Here is a 16410-nt window from a genome sequence, read left to right as displayed (position 1 = left end):
ATCTGCTTTTTCTGTCTCTACTGAAATGATCATCTGGTTTTTATTCTTGTTGATGTGATGTAGAATGTTGGTTGGTTTGCAAATATTGAAGCACCCTTCCATCCCAGGAATGAATCCCACTTGATCATGGTGGGTGTTTTTTTTTTTTTAAATATATTGTTGGGTTCACTTTGCTAATATTTCATTTACAATGTTGCATCTATGTTCATTAGAGATAATTCCTGTAGTGTTTTTATCTGGTTTTGGTATCAGTGTAATGCTGGCCTCATCGAATGAATTTGGAAGTTTTCCTTCCTCTTTTACTTTTTGGAATAGTTTGAAAAGAATAGGTATTAACTCTTTTCTTAAATGTTTGGTAGAATTCACCTGTGAAGTTGTCTGGCCTGCGGCTTTTTTGTTTGTTGAGGGTTTTTCGATTACTGATTCAATTTCATTGCTGGTAATCAGTCTGTTCAAACTTTCTATTTTTTATTTATTTTTTCTATTTTTTCTTGATTCAATTTTGGGTGGTTACATATTTCTAGGAAGTTATTCATTTTTTGTAGGTTGTCCAGTATGTTGGCATATAATTTTTTAAATAATATTCTTTAATAATCATATGGATTTATGTGGTGTTGATTGTTATTTCTCCTCTTACATTTCTGATCATGTTTGAATTCTCTCATTTTTTTTTTTTTAATGATTCTGGCTAAAGGTTTGTCAGTTTATGATCTTTTCCAAGATCCAGCTCCTGTATTCACTGATCTGTTATTTTTCTAGTTTCTATTTTGTTTATTTATGCTTTAATCCTTATTATTTCCTTCCTTCTACTGGTTTTAGGTTTTGTTTGTTCTTTTTCAAACTTCTTTAGATATAAGCTTAGGTTGTGTATTTGAGATTTTTCTTGCTTCTTGTGGTAGGCCTGTATTGCTATACATTTCCCTTTTAGAACTGCTTTTGCTGCATCCAAAGATTTTAGACAATTGTATTTTCATTTTCATTTGTCTCCATGTATTTTTTTTTTATTTCCTCTTTATTTTCTTGGTTGACCAATTCATTGTTTAGTAGCATGTTATTTAACCTCCATGTATCTCTGTTCTTCCCAGATTTTTTCTTATGTTTGATTCCTAGTTTCATAGCATTGTAGTCAGAAAAGATGTATGGTAGGAACTTTTTAAGTTCTTGAGACTTGTTTTGTGTCCTAACATATAATCTGTTCTTGAGAATGTTCTATGTGCAATTGAAAAGAATGTATATTCTGCTGTTTGAGGATGGAATGTTCTGAATATATGTCAGATCCATCTGTTCCAATGTGTCATTCAAAGCAACTATTTCCTTATTGATTTTGTTTTTGGATGATCTGTCTACTGATGTAAGTGGGGTGTTAAAGTCCCCAATTATTATTACATTATTATTGATTACTTTCTTTATGTTTGTTATTATGTGCTTTAATGTATTTGGGTACTCTCATGTTGGGTGCATAAATATTTTGTTATATCTTCTGATTGGATTCACTTTATGATTATAGAGTGTCCTTCTTTGTCTCTTTTTACAGTCTTTGTTTTTAAAAAACATTATTTATTTATTTATTTATTTGAAAGAGAGAAAGAATGAGAGTGAGCACGAGCAGGTAGAAGAACAGAGGGAGAGGGAGAAGCAGACTTGCAGACTCCTTGCTTTTTTTTTTTCCGTTAAGTTGTAGGAATTTATTTTAAATAACCTACAGTTGATTAAAAGGGAATTCATGATAAAAATAGAAGATACTTGAGGAAAGATGTGGGAAATGGACTCTGCACACACATTAAACTAACAATGCCTCTAAAACTAATGATTATAGCAAAAAATGTCTTCACATTAAAATTCTGCTTTTTATGTGTTTTTTTTTTTCATTTTTTACACAATTACAAAAGAAAAAAATAAAAGCCCTAAATTCTTGATTATTTTTCCTTTTTTGGACCAAATACTCATTTTACTCTAAATTATTGACTTGTGGAACTTTTTACACAATAAAATCTTTCAAGTGAAAGACTGGCTTTAAAATGAAAAAGATGGATATCTGAAGGGCACAGAGAATGCTCAGAACAAAGGATGATGGGAAAATGGTTTCAGTCACTGATTATTTCATTATCCTTAGACTCACTCAACCCCTCATCCCTCCCCAACCCCAATCTACATGATCTTTAAGATCAAGAAAAAGGTTTAAATATTTTAAAATAATTAAAAAGAAATAAAAAATCACATTTAAAAGGAGCACTCAAGTCAGGAAATATTTTCCCATCATGCTTTTCTGTGAACAGGTGTCTGAACCAAAACACTGCCGATGTCACGACTGCTTCAAGTTTAATGAAAATTGATTCCCATGACAATAGATCGTGACAATTCTCACTAACAGGTGCGCTGGGTTTTTGTTCTACTTAATTTTAAATTCCTGAAATGGGGGAAAGGGGAGGGAGTTTAGGAATTCATTTCTATTAAAATATAGAAGTTATTGCAAAACGCTAACTGTAAAAATGCACCAATATAATCGGACTTCGTATGCAGTAGCTAAGAGAATCCAAATGCTTCAGTGAAACAGTGAATTTGCCTGGCAGAATTCTGACAAATTCCCATCCACTTGCTCTCTTGAAAATAAAAACAAAATTCAAAACAAATCATACAGCTAGAATGGGTCCCAGGACCCCAGGATCATGACCTGAGCCAAAGGCAGATGCTTAACCAACTAAGCCACCCAGGCATCCCTACAGTCTTTGTTTCAAAGTCTGTTTTGTCCAGTATAAGTATTGCTACCCTGGCTCTCTCTAGACATCCTTTTCCATGATAAGTGCCTTTTCTATCCCCTCACTTTCAAACTGCATGTGTCTTTTGATATGAAATGAGTCTCTAGTCAACAGTACATAGATGGATCTTAAAAAAATTTTTTTTTTTATTTTTAGAGAAGGAGGGGAGAAGGAGCAGAGGGAGAAGTAGAGAGACTCTTAAGCAGTCTCCACACCAAGTGTGGAGTCCAGAGTGGGGCTTGATCTCACAACCTTGAGATCATGACCTGAGCCAAAATCAAATGTCAGAAGCTTAGCTGACTGAGCCACCCAGGTACCTTTAGATGGGTCTTTTTTATCCATTCTATTACCTGATGTCTTTTGATTGGAGCATTTAGTTCATTTATATTCAAAGTAATTTTTGATAGGTATGTGTTTATTATCATTTCATTGCTTGTTTTATGGTTGTTTTGTAGTTCTCTCTTCCTTTCTTCTCTTGCTCTCTTCTCTCATGGCTTGCTGGCTTTCTTTAGTGATATACTTGGATTACTCTCTATTTTTGTATATCTCTCTTACTGGTTTTTGATTTGTGGTTACCATTAAGTTTATATATGACATCTTCTACTTATAGCAGTCTATATTAAATTGATTATCACTCAAGTTTGGACCCATTCTTTGCTCCTCTCCCTCCATGCTTTAGGTGTATGGTGTCATATTTTACATTCTTCTCTTTTGTAAATACTTTGATTGATTTTTATAGATATACTTGACTTTACTGTATTTATGCTTCCTACTTTTCTTACTCCTTTCTTACTCCTTTTTATGGTCTTTCCTTTCCACTCAAAGAGTCCCATTTAACATTTCTTGTAGGGCTGGTTTAGTGGTCATGAATTCCTTCAACTTTCGTTTTTCCGGGAAACTCTTTATCTCTCCTTCTTTTCTGAATGACTTCCTTGCTAGAGTATTCTAGATTCCAGGTTTTTTTCTTTCAGCACTTTGACTATACCATGCTACTTTCTTCTGGCTTGAAGAATTTCTGCTGAAAAATCAGCTAATACCTTTATGGAGTTTCCCTTGTATGCAACTGCTTGCTTTTCTCTTGTTACTTTTAAAATTCTCTGTTTATCAGTACATTTTGCCTTTTTAATTACTATGTGTCTTGGTGTGGACCTCTTTGGGTTGATATTGTTGGTGGCTCTCTCTACCTCCTGGATCTGGATTTCTGTTTCTTTCCCCAGACTTGAGAAGAGTTTAGCTATTATTTCTTCAAGTAAGTTTTTTGTCCCCTTTTCTCCTTCCAGTAATCCTATAATGCAATGTTATTGCACTAGATGATGTTGCTGAGTTCCCTAAGTCTATTTCCATTTATTATTATTATTTTCTCTCTTTTCTTCAGCTTGATTGCTTTCCATTACTCGGTCATTAGGTTGTTGATCCATTCTCCTGCTTCCTCTAGTCTATTACTTATTCCATCTAGTGTATTTTAAATTTCAGTTATTGAGTTCTTCATGTCTTATTCTTTTTTATGTTTTCTATCTCTTTATTAAGGGTCTCACCGAGGTCCTCCACTGTTCTCACATCAGGTGAGTATATTTATGACCATTACTTTAAATTCTCTATCAGGCATACTATTTATCTTTGTTTTGTTTAGCTCTCTTACTTCGATTTTGTCCTGGTCTTTGATTTGGGACATATTCCTCTGTCTCCTCATTTTGTCTAACTCTGTGTCTATTTATATGTATTAGGAAAGTCAATTAAGTCCTGCTCTTGAAGGTAGTGGCCTTATGAAGAAGAGGCTCTGTAGTGCCCTGTGGTGCAGTATCTCATGTTCATCAGAACCTGGTGTTTCAGGGGTGTCTCCTCTGGGTGTTGCATGTTCTCTCATGTTGTGGCTGGCCCACTTTTACCATCATTCCAGTTGTCTGTAATGGCTCCCTTTGCCTGTTGTGAGTGGGTTTGTTCCCTGTGTTGTTAGTGGGCCAGTCTGGGGCTGCCTTGGGCTCAGTTGAGTCAGACCATGCATTTTCCAGAGATGCAGTAGCATGGAATTGCAGGGCACTTTCCCTGTGTTTTCCCCTGAGAAGCTTTCACTGGGGGGTCAGACCCAAAGTCTACGGTCAGAGCCAAAGTCTGTCCCTGCCCACTGCTGGGACCACAGTCCAACTGGCATATATGTGTGGTTATCTTCCCTTCACCCTAGGGCAGGAGTCACTTTGGAATGGCAATGGCCCTTGTGGCTGCTTGTATGGATGGGCTCTGGCCATGGAAGTATTGATGGAGACAGGTCTGCAAGAGAATACAGGGATGGGATGTAGTGTTAGCAAGGTTTCTGCAGGTCTGCTGTGAGAGAGGACCTGCAGCCACTTTAGAAAACTGCCACAGAGCTAGAGGACATGGATCTACAGAAGTGCACTGTTAGCAAAGCAGGTGGAGAGTGTTTACACCATTCCTAGGTAGCCATGTATCTGAGCTGGGCAGGCAAAGGAGAGAAATAGAACTTGCCAGCTCTTCTTTTCCTGGAGAAGTTGCCCAATGAGAAGGCTCCCAGCTCCTCCATCACGTGCCATGAGGTAAGTAAACAAATTTCCTTCCCTATACCCCAGAGATCTTTCCAGACTGCTTCTTCTATGCTGTATCTCCACAGGTGCTGTTTCTTATGCTTATCCCTTTAAGGGTAGGGAGTCAGTTTCCTCTCACCCTTTATCTCAACCAGAGCTGAGTTCACTGTTTTTTAAAGTTCTAGGTATTAAGCCAGATATTGTAAGAACTCAAGAAATTAGGTCCCTCTGGTTTTCAAAGCCAAATGTCATAGGGATTTATCTTCCCCATATAGGTTCCTTATGAGTGGATGCCTGTTGTAAGGGTCTGTTTCTTTGTCCTCTCTGAGCCTGCAGCATCCTTTCCTCTTGAAGATGGTCCCATGGGTCCCTATAGCTCCCATCATATCTCCACCCTCCCTACCCTTTTATACATGGTCTTTTCTTTGCACTTAGCTGTGGATAGTCTGTTCTGCCAGATTTCAGATCTTTTTCTGGGTTATTTACACTGATGTGGTTGTTATCTCGGTGCATCTGTGGACAGGTGAGCTTAGGATCCTCCTACTCTGCCATCTTCCCTGGTTTCCAGAATGGAAAGTTATTTTTATACCAAGTGCCTGGCCAATACATTGATTAGTACTTAATGGATAAAGGAATAAAATGTGTCTTTTTACCACAAGTCTTGCTATTAAATATTTTTTTTTCTCTTACTTGGAACTCTCCACATGCCAAGTTTTATTTTCCTTCATTCTCTAAAGATGTGACACTATGGTTTTTATCTACAGAATGTGGCAGCATATTAGCTTACATTTCTATAACGGAGTTCTTATAAATAGAAGACTCAGATTATAATTCTTACTTCTTATTAGGAACATTAACTATAACTTCCAATTTTGTATATAAGTCAAGAGATCTACATTCCTTGCACCTATTTCACTTTATATTGGGTTCAGAGGTAGGCCATATGAGGGAATTAAAAAGTAATTTAACATTTAGTTAAAACTTATTCATGTGTGCAGCTCATTTGTATAGCTTTGAAATCAGAGGCCAAGAAATATAGAATTATTCAGTTTTATTTAACCACGTGTTCTATCATCTGCATCAATCTCCATTTTATGGAACCCATCTGACATTTTTAAAGGCCTAGCCAAAATGTTTGATACTATTCACCAGAGAAATCTATTATTGTAGAAATCATCTTTCTGGAAATTCCCTTAAAATAATAACGGTCATTTTTCCCTTAGGAAACTTAAATGCAGTATTACTTTGTACTCCATACTACTGCATGTGCCTTTTAAAGAAGATGAAGTAGTTGAGAGGATGTCTTACATGATTGCTTTAAAGATCAGAAGTATATAGAAGAAATACTTGGCAGGCTGATGACTGGAAAATAATTTTAGGTTTTGTTTAGTTGAGTTTCTGGAAAACTCTTTGTTTTTAAGGGAGTATGTTCAAGTTTCCTAAAACTGTTTAGTAAAAAATATGATGTAATGGTGTGTGTTCACTTAATGTACTATGTTGTAATTATCTCTTCAGTTCTCTCTCTTGTTCTATCTGACATCAAATGCTTTAATGGCAGGGATTAATGCATTGTTTACTTTTTTATACCTGCTATGTAGTGGACCTTCTTGTACATCATTAGTCATTGGGGAATACAATAAAAAAGACAACACTCTCTGTTAAAAAAGTTGTGGAGAAACTGGAACACTCATGGTAGGAATTTTTGGTAGGAATTGGTAGGAATATACAATTGCACAGAGAGTTCTATAAAATAGTTTGGTGGTTTTTTAAAAAAGTTAAACATGTATTTACCATATGACCCAGCAATTCTATTCCTGGGAATTCACCCAAGAAGAATGATCCCCTTCTTTCCTCTACAGTATCCTCTCTTGGTTTGTCCCTTGGTCCTTCACTCTAATCCCCACAACATAGATGCCTTACTATTTCTCTTTTTTGCCCTGTCCTGAGGTCAAAGTAATCTAGCTAAATTAAAGAGCCACATGGGTAAAGTCTAAAAGCATGAGCAGGAAGTGGCATTTTTATATATAAGAATAACATTTGCTAATACACATTTATCTATGAGAAGATTTTAAGAAAATATCTAATGTATATTTTTGTGCTAAACATAGTTTCATTTGTTTGGTCTCACAATCTTACAGCTGAATCATACTTTAAAGACTAAAATTACATGAAATATAATTTAAAGACAAAATACATGAAATATAAATTCCATATATATGTATATATATGTACATATATAAATATAAAATTACATGAAATATAAAGCTACTATACTGAGTTGAATTGCATTCCCCCAAATTTGTTTCTACTATAACCTCTGGAATATGACTTTACTTAATTACGTCTTTGTAGCTGTAATTAGTGAATGTGAAGTTGTACTGAAGTAAAACGGGTCCTAAAGGCAATATGAATTGTGTTTTTGTAACAAGAGGAAAGAACATAGACACATACAGGAAAAAAGATTTATGTGATGACAGAGTCAGAGATTGAGGCAATGCTAATGAACACCGCAGATTGCTGGTATCATGAGAAATTAGGACTAGACAAAGAAGAATCTTTCTCTAAGGTTTCTAGAGGAAGCCTGGTTCTTTGACACCTTGACTTCAGAACTGTGAAAGGATAAATTTCTGTTGTTTTAAGCCACTCAATTTATGGTACTTTGTCATGGCATTGCTAAGAAGCAAATACACCTACATTTATTAAGAGTAACTATACATTTTTATTCATATAAAAGAGTCTATTAAATATCTTGTTTTGGCAAGGAAGTTTATGGCTCTAAAATTATTTCATAGCTGGCCTTGGAGCCCAGCAACTTGTATTACAGAGATGCCATGTGTCTATTTAAATTGATGTCAAAAACATCTACCAAAGAATCAAACTGAGTTGATCATTGACACCTACAAAAACTTTTACTGTAATTTAGAAATTTGGAAAGAAATTTAGAAAGTTTTCTAAGACTGTTAGCAATAGAATTGCAGGATTATATGTTTATGACTTTCAATGCAATAAAATATGTATGCACAAAGCATGTGTGTTTTATCTTAAAAGTATTAAAAGGTGTCACATAGGGACATTTTCTAATCCAGGTAAATTTACTTGAAACATTGTACTTTAATATGAGTTAATGAGTGGAATCATATAGTGTAGGGAAGAGTATTTTTTAGTTTAACTTTTAAAGGTTTTTCTAGCTGGTCTAAGAATTAAATTGACATGAGACAGATAAATAAGAGAAAATAAAATTTAATTTAATATGCATGAGAACCCCACATACATGAAAGTTTCAAAAACAGAAAGGTAAAATGAGGTATATATACCATCCTGAGCTAAGGAATGAGATAGGGCCTTGGGGCTCCAAAAGGGAGAATGACAATTCACAGTACACTAAAAACAGATGCTTGTTAATTAGCTACTTGGCCTACTATATAGATGTGTCATTCAGATAAAATTTGTCTCTGGTAATAGCTCTAATTCTGGGAAAGACCCCCAGTTTGGTTTCTGCTAGGTAGTTAAGGGAGAGGCAAAAAGTTTCTCTTGAGCTTGTGGGGTCTCAATTGCCTTCAACTCAAAAGTTGCACATTTTGGGGAGACTTGCTCTGAACTCTTTCAATAATTAAAGGAACAATCTTAGCTAGACTATGGCAGTGCTAATGTGTTAAATTGAACATAATTAGTTTTGTATTTTCTAAAATAACTTGATACATAATGATATTATAGGCTTTCTCATTTTTTGAAAAAAATTATTTTGCATATTTCAGCATTCAAAATGAGATATTTATCTCAATAACTTTTATTTTTTGCTAGGGAAAGAATTTTTTAAAATACACCAGCAGTTATACTGTTTTTGTACAATTTTCTAATAAGACCAGAGTAGATGCTCATTAGAGTTTCTCAAAAACAGTTGTATGTATTGCAATAAGGAACAAACCTATTAAGGTCCTTCTAATTGTATGTCCTATGTTGCGTTGGCAACTGTAACCTCACAGATTTGGGACCTCTTAATTTAAAATATTTACAACAAAGCCAAATATTTCAAAGAATCATTTTTCAGTTTATAAAGTCCTTCCGTTTGGATTTCATTGAGTTGTCTCATTTAATCCTCACATGACTATTTGAGTTAGGTATTAATGTCTCTATTTCGCAGGTAAGTAAAATTGAGGCTAATTGTTATGCGACTTGCTCAAGTGGTGGAACTCTTATTTGAGCCCAAGTTTGTACCAAAATCTATGTTCTTTCCAGAATAACTTATTACATTACCTAATTTGGACTCGCTTTTAAGGCTGGCTCAAAATCACTGGATTTTATGTCAAAGATTAGAATTTGAATCCTGACTCTTCTGTTTATTAACTGTGTAGTATTAGGCCAGTTCTCAACCTCAATTTTATCTATAGTAATCATACTAACTCCATTATTTACTATGTGCCACTTGTTCTAAGCACTTCACAGTTATAGATTAATTTAATTTTTATAATAACCCTATGAGACAAATAAAACCCCATTTACATCTGAGGAAAACTAGATTAAGAGAGTTTAAATAACTTCCTCAGTCACAAACTACCCGGTGACAGAGCATCAAATCCCGTGTGCTGTGCTGCCTCTCTGTGAAGATGGAGATAAATAATATCCATCATGCACCTGGTTCTTAGCATAAATGACGATATGTCTGTAGGTACTTTGTAAACTGGAAAGGACTAAAAAAAGATTAGATATTATATATAAAATTTTTTTTAAAGAATGCTTTCTTTTTAACTGCAGGAAAATGTCTGGGTAGGCAGTTTCCTTATAATAAGTTTTTAATGGAATTTAAATGTTATCATCAAGTCCTAATCCAAGTGATATATTTCTTGAAATATTCTTTGAAGCAGTGTATGAATTTTGCTTTGTTTGATTAATAAAACTAAATGTAAAAGTTGTCTGCCGTGAGTTTAGCAATTCATGTTTTATAATTACTTCTTGATTGTTCAAATTGCTTTAAGGATTGTTTGTTGAAGTCAATTAGTGTTTTTTTATTAATATGCTAGTATTTGTATGAGAAAAATTCTTTAATATTTTAAGAGTTAATTATTTGCTATAATGTTGTATTTATTGCAGAGAACATCTGTTTCTTTTTGATGCTTAGCTACTTCATTAATGAGATGATTTTAGGTATTTTTCATAAATTATCTTTCTGGACTCCTGAATTTCAAACATTTTTCAATAAGACTAAAATTCTGAATTATAAAATTCTGACTCCTCTTGTCTATATTTGGTTTCTGACAAACACAGTTAATATTTTCTTTGATTATTATAATGCCACTTCACTTTCTGAGGACTTTCATAGTTTACTATCCCCTTTCTTCTTCATTATCATTTTCATCTTCACTTTTTTCCCCTCCTTCTCTTCCTCCCAGCTCCCTCCATGTCTTCTTCTTCAGTTCAAACTCTTGATAGCCTATATTACAAAAGCTCTTTCCTAATTTCTGGCCAAGGATAAAAAGAAAAATAAAAAAAAATTCACTTCTTTTTCATTTCTGATCTCTGTTCAGACACTAGATCAAATACCCACTTTGAATTGTGGGATAGACAGTAGAATGAAATTCCCTTACACTCAGTGAGTTGATAGTTTCTCTCCATTTGGGGTTTTGTCATGACAGTATCATTCAGTTCAAACTCTATTTTTAGAAATCATAGTCATATGTTTCTAGTTGCCATAATAAAGAACATTTTCTTTGCTTTAGGTCTTTCACCAAGGTAGTTATAATCATACAGTTTTGCTAAAATGAACAGAGCTAGAACTTCCAGATAGGAAAAATCTTGCTCCTAGTAATAAAGTCACCATTATATTAGTATGAACAGTGGGCCAGTCTTCAAGTATTATAACATGCTCTACTTATTCACAGAGGATTTTTTTGGAAATGTGAATCCATTCGTGATCTACTTGAGTGTTAGTTCAAATAACTATAGACATTATTTGTTCTATTTTATGAAGCATCATCATAAATATGAGGATCTATATTTCATTTGCATGCAGGAGCAAGACTCACTGGCTTTGACTGAGACTGCACAATGCCTCCTTCTCCCTGGTAACACCTGTCAAATTTGTACTATCTTCTGATCTGGGCATGGAATGGTAAAGCTAAAAATTATTCCTTACCCTTGAGAATGGAGAGAATAAGATTAAGTGACTTATGATCTTACTATGACTTAATATGGACTAAAATATTTAGCAATCCTAAATATTTTGAAGGCAGGACACTTTTACTCCCTTAAGAGTTCTCCATACTATGGAAAAATAATTACTCCTAAAAGGTACTTGTTGTTAGATTTATGAATAATTTTAAGCATTTTTTTGCAGTATAAAAGGAGGATTCACGAAAAAAGATTTTATTTATAAGAGTAGATTATTATTTTAACCAACACAAAGTGTATGAAAATAACACTTACTGTGTCTGAAAATGGTAGTCATGGTTACTTTGACCATCAGAATATTTTTTTCCTCCTTTTTATCCTGGAAAGAAATCACATCTGTTTCTGAGATTTTAAGACAATAAATAACATTAAGCTTTGTTCCAATTCAAGAATAAAGTGTTGTTGATCTTAAAAAAAAAAAAGCCAGCTATCTTATCAGTAAAAGGAGTTTATTAGACCATAGCAGAGGAATTGCAATTCAAGATAAGAAAACGATGGCAAATTGTAGGCAAGTTCAGAGAACATAAGAGGGGCTTGCTTTTATGGAGGAAAGGAGGAAGTTGGGAGAGGCTCTTTAGAAGAGTACAGGTTGGTGATGGTTCTCATTGGCTAAGTGTGGTGATTTCCACTGGATGGGCCATTGTGGGACAAGGAGAAATTTTTCTTTTCCTTCTGCAGGGGTGTGTAAAGTAAGCTTTACACTTTACACAATTCCAGATTGGGGAATGCCAGGTATGCTTTTTTACAGGGAGTGGTAGTGTGTGGGGGTTCCTGAGGGGTTTCCTGACTCCATTTTATTTTTTAATTTTTTTTAATTTAAACTGTTATTACTCATTGTGCCTATTCCTTTTTTAAAAAATTATGTTCAGTCAACCAACATATAGTACATCATAAGTTTTTGATGTAGTGTTTAATGATTCATAAATTGTGTTTAACACCCAGTGCTCATTTTAAATGTTTTCCTTATTTATTTTCACAGTATTGATATCAAATGAGATTTCTTCAACAAAGATATCTAAAAAGAAATTTAATAGTTCTCTTTTATCCCTCTGGAACTAGTTCTGGAAAGTCATTGAAATAGTAACCTGCCATTAGATAATAAATCAGGATTATGGGTTTTGTAGTTTCTATTACTATTCATATCTATAAGTTGTTCAACCAGCTTTTAAATACATACTGGGTACACAATATAGTACCAGTGCTCTGGAAGATATAAAATAAAGGAAATAAAAGTTATAATTGACCTAAGAGGAGTTAAAGTCTAAGAGGAAATATAATATATTCCTAGAGCACAACATTGAATTTGCAGTAAGTTGTTCACTATTATATGTTAAGTGCAGAGAAAATTCAAAGTGAGTCAAGGTGATCTCCAAGAAGTCAGAGATTTTAAATCTCTTTTGTTCAGAATATTATTTCTTTGATTACCACAAAAATACATGCTTATTGAAGAAAATTTGAAAAAGAAATTGACTATAAACATTTACCCAAAATAACTAGTTTACCTCTGTGAATTTAGCTAACATTTTTCCTTTCACCTATAGCCATTTTCTACCTGGAACAGTTTTCCCAACTCTGTTCACCTGGCTAATTTTTATACATCCTTCAGGCTTTATTTTAAATGACACTTGCCCCCCCCAAAGTTTTCAAACTTCTTAAAGTATTTTATGTCCTTATACTAATATACTTCTGTTTAGTCTTTCAGCTTCCTCTGCATTCATGAAATATTTATGCTCCTGAACTCTATAGTGGTTGTTGGGAATACAGTGATGAACAATAAAAAGGATCTCTACCATCATGGAGTTGGCTATTATAGTGGAGACAGATAAAAAGCAAACAATACTATGACTATATATGACATTTTGTTCCAATTACTTGCAAATTTACTTTTCTCACTAGACCATCAACTCCATACAGTAAGTGTGGAGAGTGTGTATATGTCTGTGTTTGAAATTAACGGTTACTAAAGGAATGAATGACTAACATTTCTGTGTACTTTTTCTTATCAATCATGTACATTATCATACAATTTTCATGTATATTTAAAATTGTAATCTTCTTATTAAATACATACTATACATTTTTCACTTAACATTATATCTTGAACATATTCCTATATGAGTTTTTTAATGGTTGCATAATATTTCATTATAAGAATGTACTTGGATGATTATATAAATCTCCCTTATTGAGATTCTTATTTTCACTCTTTTCCTGACCCAGAACCGCACATTCATTTAGATTGTTTCCCAGATACTGTTACAAATTTTGTACTGACAAACACTTTTATGTATAAATCATTGTATCTTTGATTATAGTTACTCATTGCTAAGTGTTATTACAGAAAGGTAAATTATACTTCATTAAGGGATAATTTAGGTAATTTCATTAGGTTTTGAAACTAACAGTAGATATGACCTAATCAAAAAGGTGCTGGCTGGCAGGAGCAAGGGCACAGAAGAGAAAAGTCGTAACAATTAAAGAGATAAGAAGTGTGTGTTATGTTGTGTCATGAAGAGGGATGGAGTTGGAAATCTTGGGACAGGTGAATCTAGATGAGAAACTTTCAAATTTTTGAAATAGATAGGTGGAGCTACTGTAAGATCCTATAAAAGGAGAAGGATAATACTGTCTCTGTAGTTAAATGTATCTTAATTCAAATTAATAACTTGGTAACTTCAAGCACTCGTTTCACTAACTCTTAAATTTATGCTGTATTTCATTCACCTTTTAAATGGCTTTGGGAGTCTGGATAAGTTTCTGGTTCTCTATGCTATCCCACTACAATGGTGGGAGATTTGTGAGAGCTATTCTGTTTTCTCAACTCAGGTATCTTTCCGAACTGTTTTTAACCCACTGTCTGGGCAGTACCATTTTGTACATAGCTTTTCTTGATTAAATTTATATTTATTAATAGCGTGCATGATTCTGCAAAAAAGCTTGAACTCTGGTCATTCTGACTACCAAGGGCAAATGTGTTCTGAGCACAACTACCTGAAGAAAAACTCCACTGTGTGTATATCTTGGTGATATCTAGTAATTGCCTTCAGGGGGTTGGTAGATGGACACTGGTGGGATGCAATCTGACCCTTCCCTCCCAAAAGGGAACAAACTGGGATAACAGACTGGGAGTCTGCTTGATGGCCTTCACATGGAGTTCCTAGGTCATGAGTCACAGCTCCCACAAAGCTTCCTGCTGGGCCTCAAACATGGATTTGATGGCATCCTTCTCCATCTTGTGCTCTTGCTGCTTGTACCAGAAACACTTTTTCAGAAGTAGAGCTCTCCTTTGGCCCTTTTCCAAAGGGAGCTGTACCTAAGGTTGCTGTTTTACAAGAACAAAAACCTCACAGGGATAATATCCTCAGTGGAAATTAGTTCATGGCCAGACTTTTCCAGACAATAGGTCCTCTTTTTCAAATGGTACTTCACTGCTTAGTCTTTTTTAGGATTTATTTTCTTCTTTTGCAGAGATTCTGATCTCATGGGAATGAATTCCCAGAAGGTCAGTGATGAAGCTCACTGGTGGGTGTTCCTAATCTGTGCCTGTTAAGTTCCCAGAGTGGCCATGGCCCCTCTGGCGGTCAATAGATGTAGAGGTCCCAACCTAACATTTTGTTTAGGAGAGTTTGAAATGTTTTTAGTTTGTGCTCAGGAAGGTGAGGAATCAGCCTTACTGGTCCAGATATTTCTCTTATTTTATATGATAGACTATGTGATAAAATATATAGGGAAATGCAAGGCATTATAATTCAGGGGAAATGGAAACATACAGTGGTGTAATATTTCCAAAATATTTTCTCTGTTACATTATTATTAAATATGGCAATTAAGAAGTTTATCATCACCAGAAGAAAAGAAGTAATAAAGATTAGAGCAGAAATAAATGATATAGAAACAAATAGCCCCAGTAAAACAGATCAATGAAACTATGAGCCGTTCTTTGAGAGAATTAATAAAATTGATAAACCCCTAGCCAGACTTACCAGAAAGAAAAGAGAAAGGTCCCAAGGAAATAAAATCATGAATGAAAGAGGTAAGATCACAGCCAACACCACAAAAATACAAAAGAACATTATGAACAATTATATGCCAATAAACTGGGTAATCTGGAAGAAATGGACAAACTCCTAGAAACATACAAACTAGTAAAACTGAAACAGGAAGAAATAGAAAGTTTGAACAGACCTATAACCAGCAAAGAAATTGAATCAGGAATCAAAAATTTCCCAAAAAATAAAAGTCCAGGACCAGATGGCTCTCAGGGGAATTCTACCAGAATTTTAAAGAAGGGGTAATATGTATACTACTGAAACTATCCCAAAAAATAGAAATGGAAAAAAAAGACTCCTAAACTATTTTTACAAGGCCAGCATTACCTTGATTCCAAAACCAGACATATACCCCACCAAAAAGGAGAATTATGGACCAATATCCCTGATGAACATGGATGCAAAAAGTCTCAACAAAATACTAGCCAATTAAATTCAACAGTATATTAGAAGAGTTATTCACCATGATCAAGTGGGATTTATTCCTGGGCTGAAGGGCTGGTTCACTATTTACAAATCAGTTAATTTGGTACACCACATTAATGATTAAAAAAACAAGGATAAGAATCATATGATCCTCACAATAGATGCAGAAAAAGCTTTTGACAAAATGCAGCATTCATTCTTGATAAAAACCTTCAATGAAGTAAGGATAGATGGAGCATACCTCAACATCATAAAGACCATATACAAAAGACCCACGGCTAATATCATCCTCAATGGGGAAGAACTGAGAGCTTTTCTTCTATAGTCAAGAACAAGACAGAGATGTTCACTGTCACAATTACTATTTAAATAGTACTGGAAGTCTTAGCCTCAGCAATCAGACAACAAAAATAAATAAAAGGCATCCAAATTAGCAAAGAAGTCAAACTTCTACAATTTTGCAGATGATATGACACT

The 16410-nt window shown here is 34.3% G+C and overlaps 1 protein-coding gene and 1 pseudogene across 12 annotated transcripts in view; one reads left to right on the top strand and one right to left on the bottom strand.

The window, feature by feature from the left end:
• The window catches only part of ANKS1B (ankyrin repeat and sterile alpha motif domain containing 1B), a 1143054-nt gene that overhangs the window by 349654 nt on the left and 776990 nt on the right, over positions 1-16410 (top strand). The gene's annotated exons all lie outside the window — the stretch shown is intronic.
• LOC125106291 (39S ribosomal protein L40, mitochondrial-like) lies at positions 14304-15025 on the bottom strand (annotated as a pseudogene).

The sequence above is a fragment of the Lutra lutra genome, chromosome 8 (genome assembly GCF_902655055.1).
Source record: "Lutra lutra chromosome 8, mLutLut1.2, whole genome shotgun sequence".
Classification (NCBI taxonomy): domain Eukaryota; kingdom Metazoa; phylum Chordata; class Mammalia; order Carnivora; family Mustelidae; genus Lutra; species Lutra lutra.
This window is presented reverse-complemented; position numbering and strand designations above follow the sequence as displayed.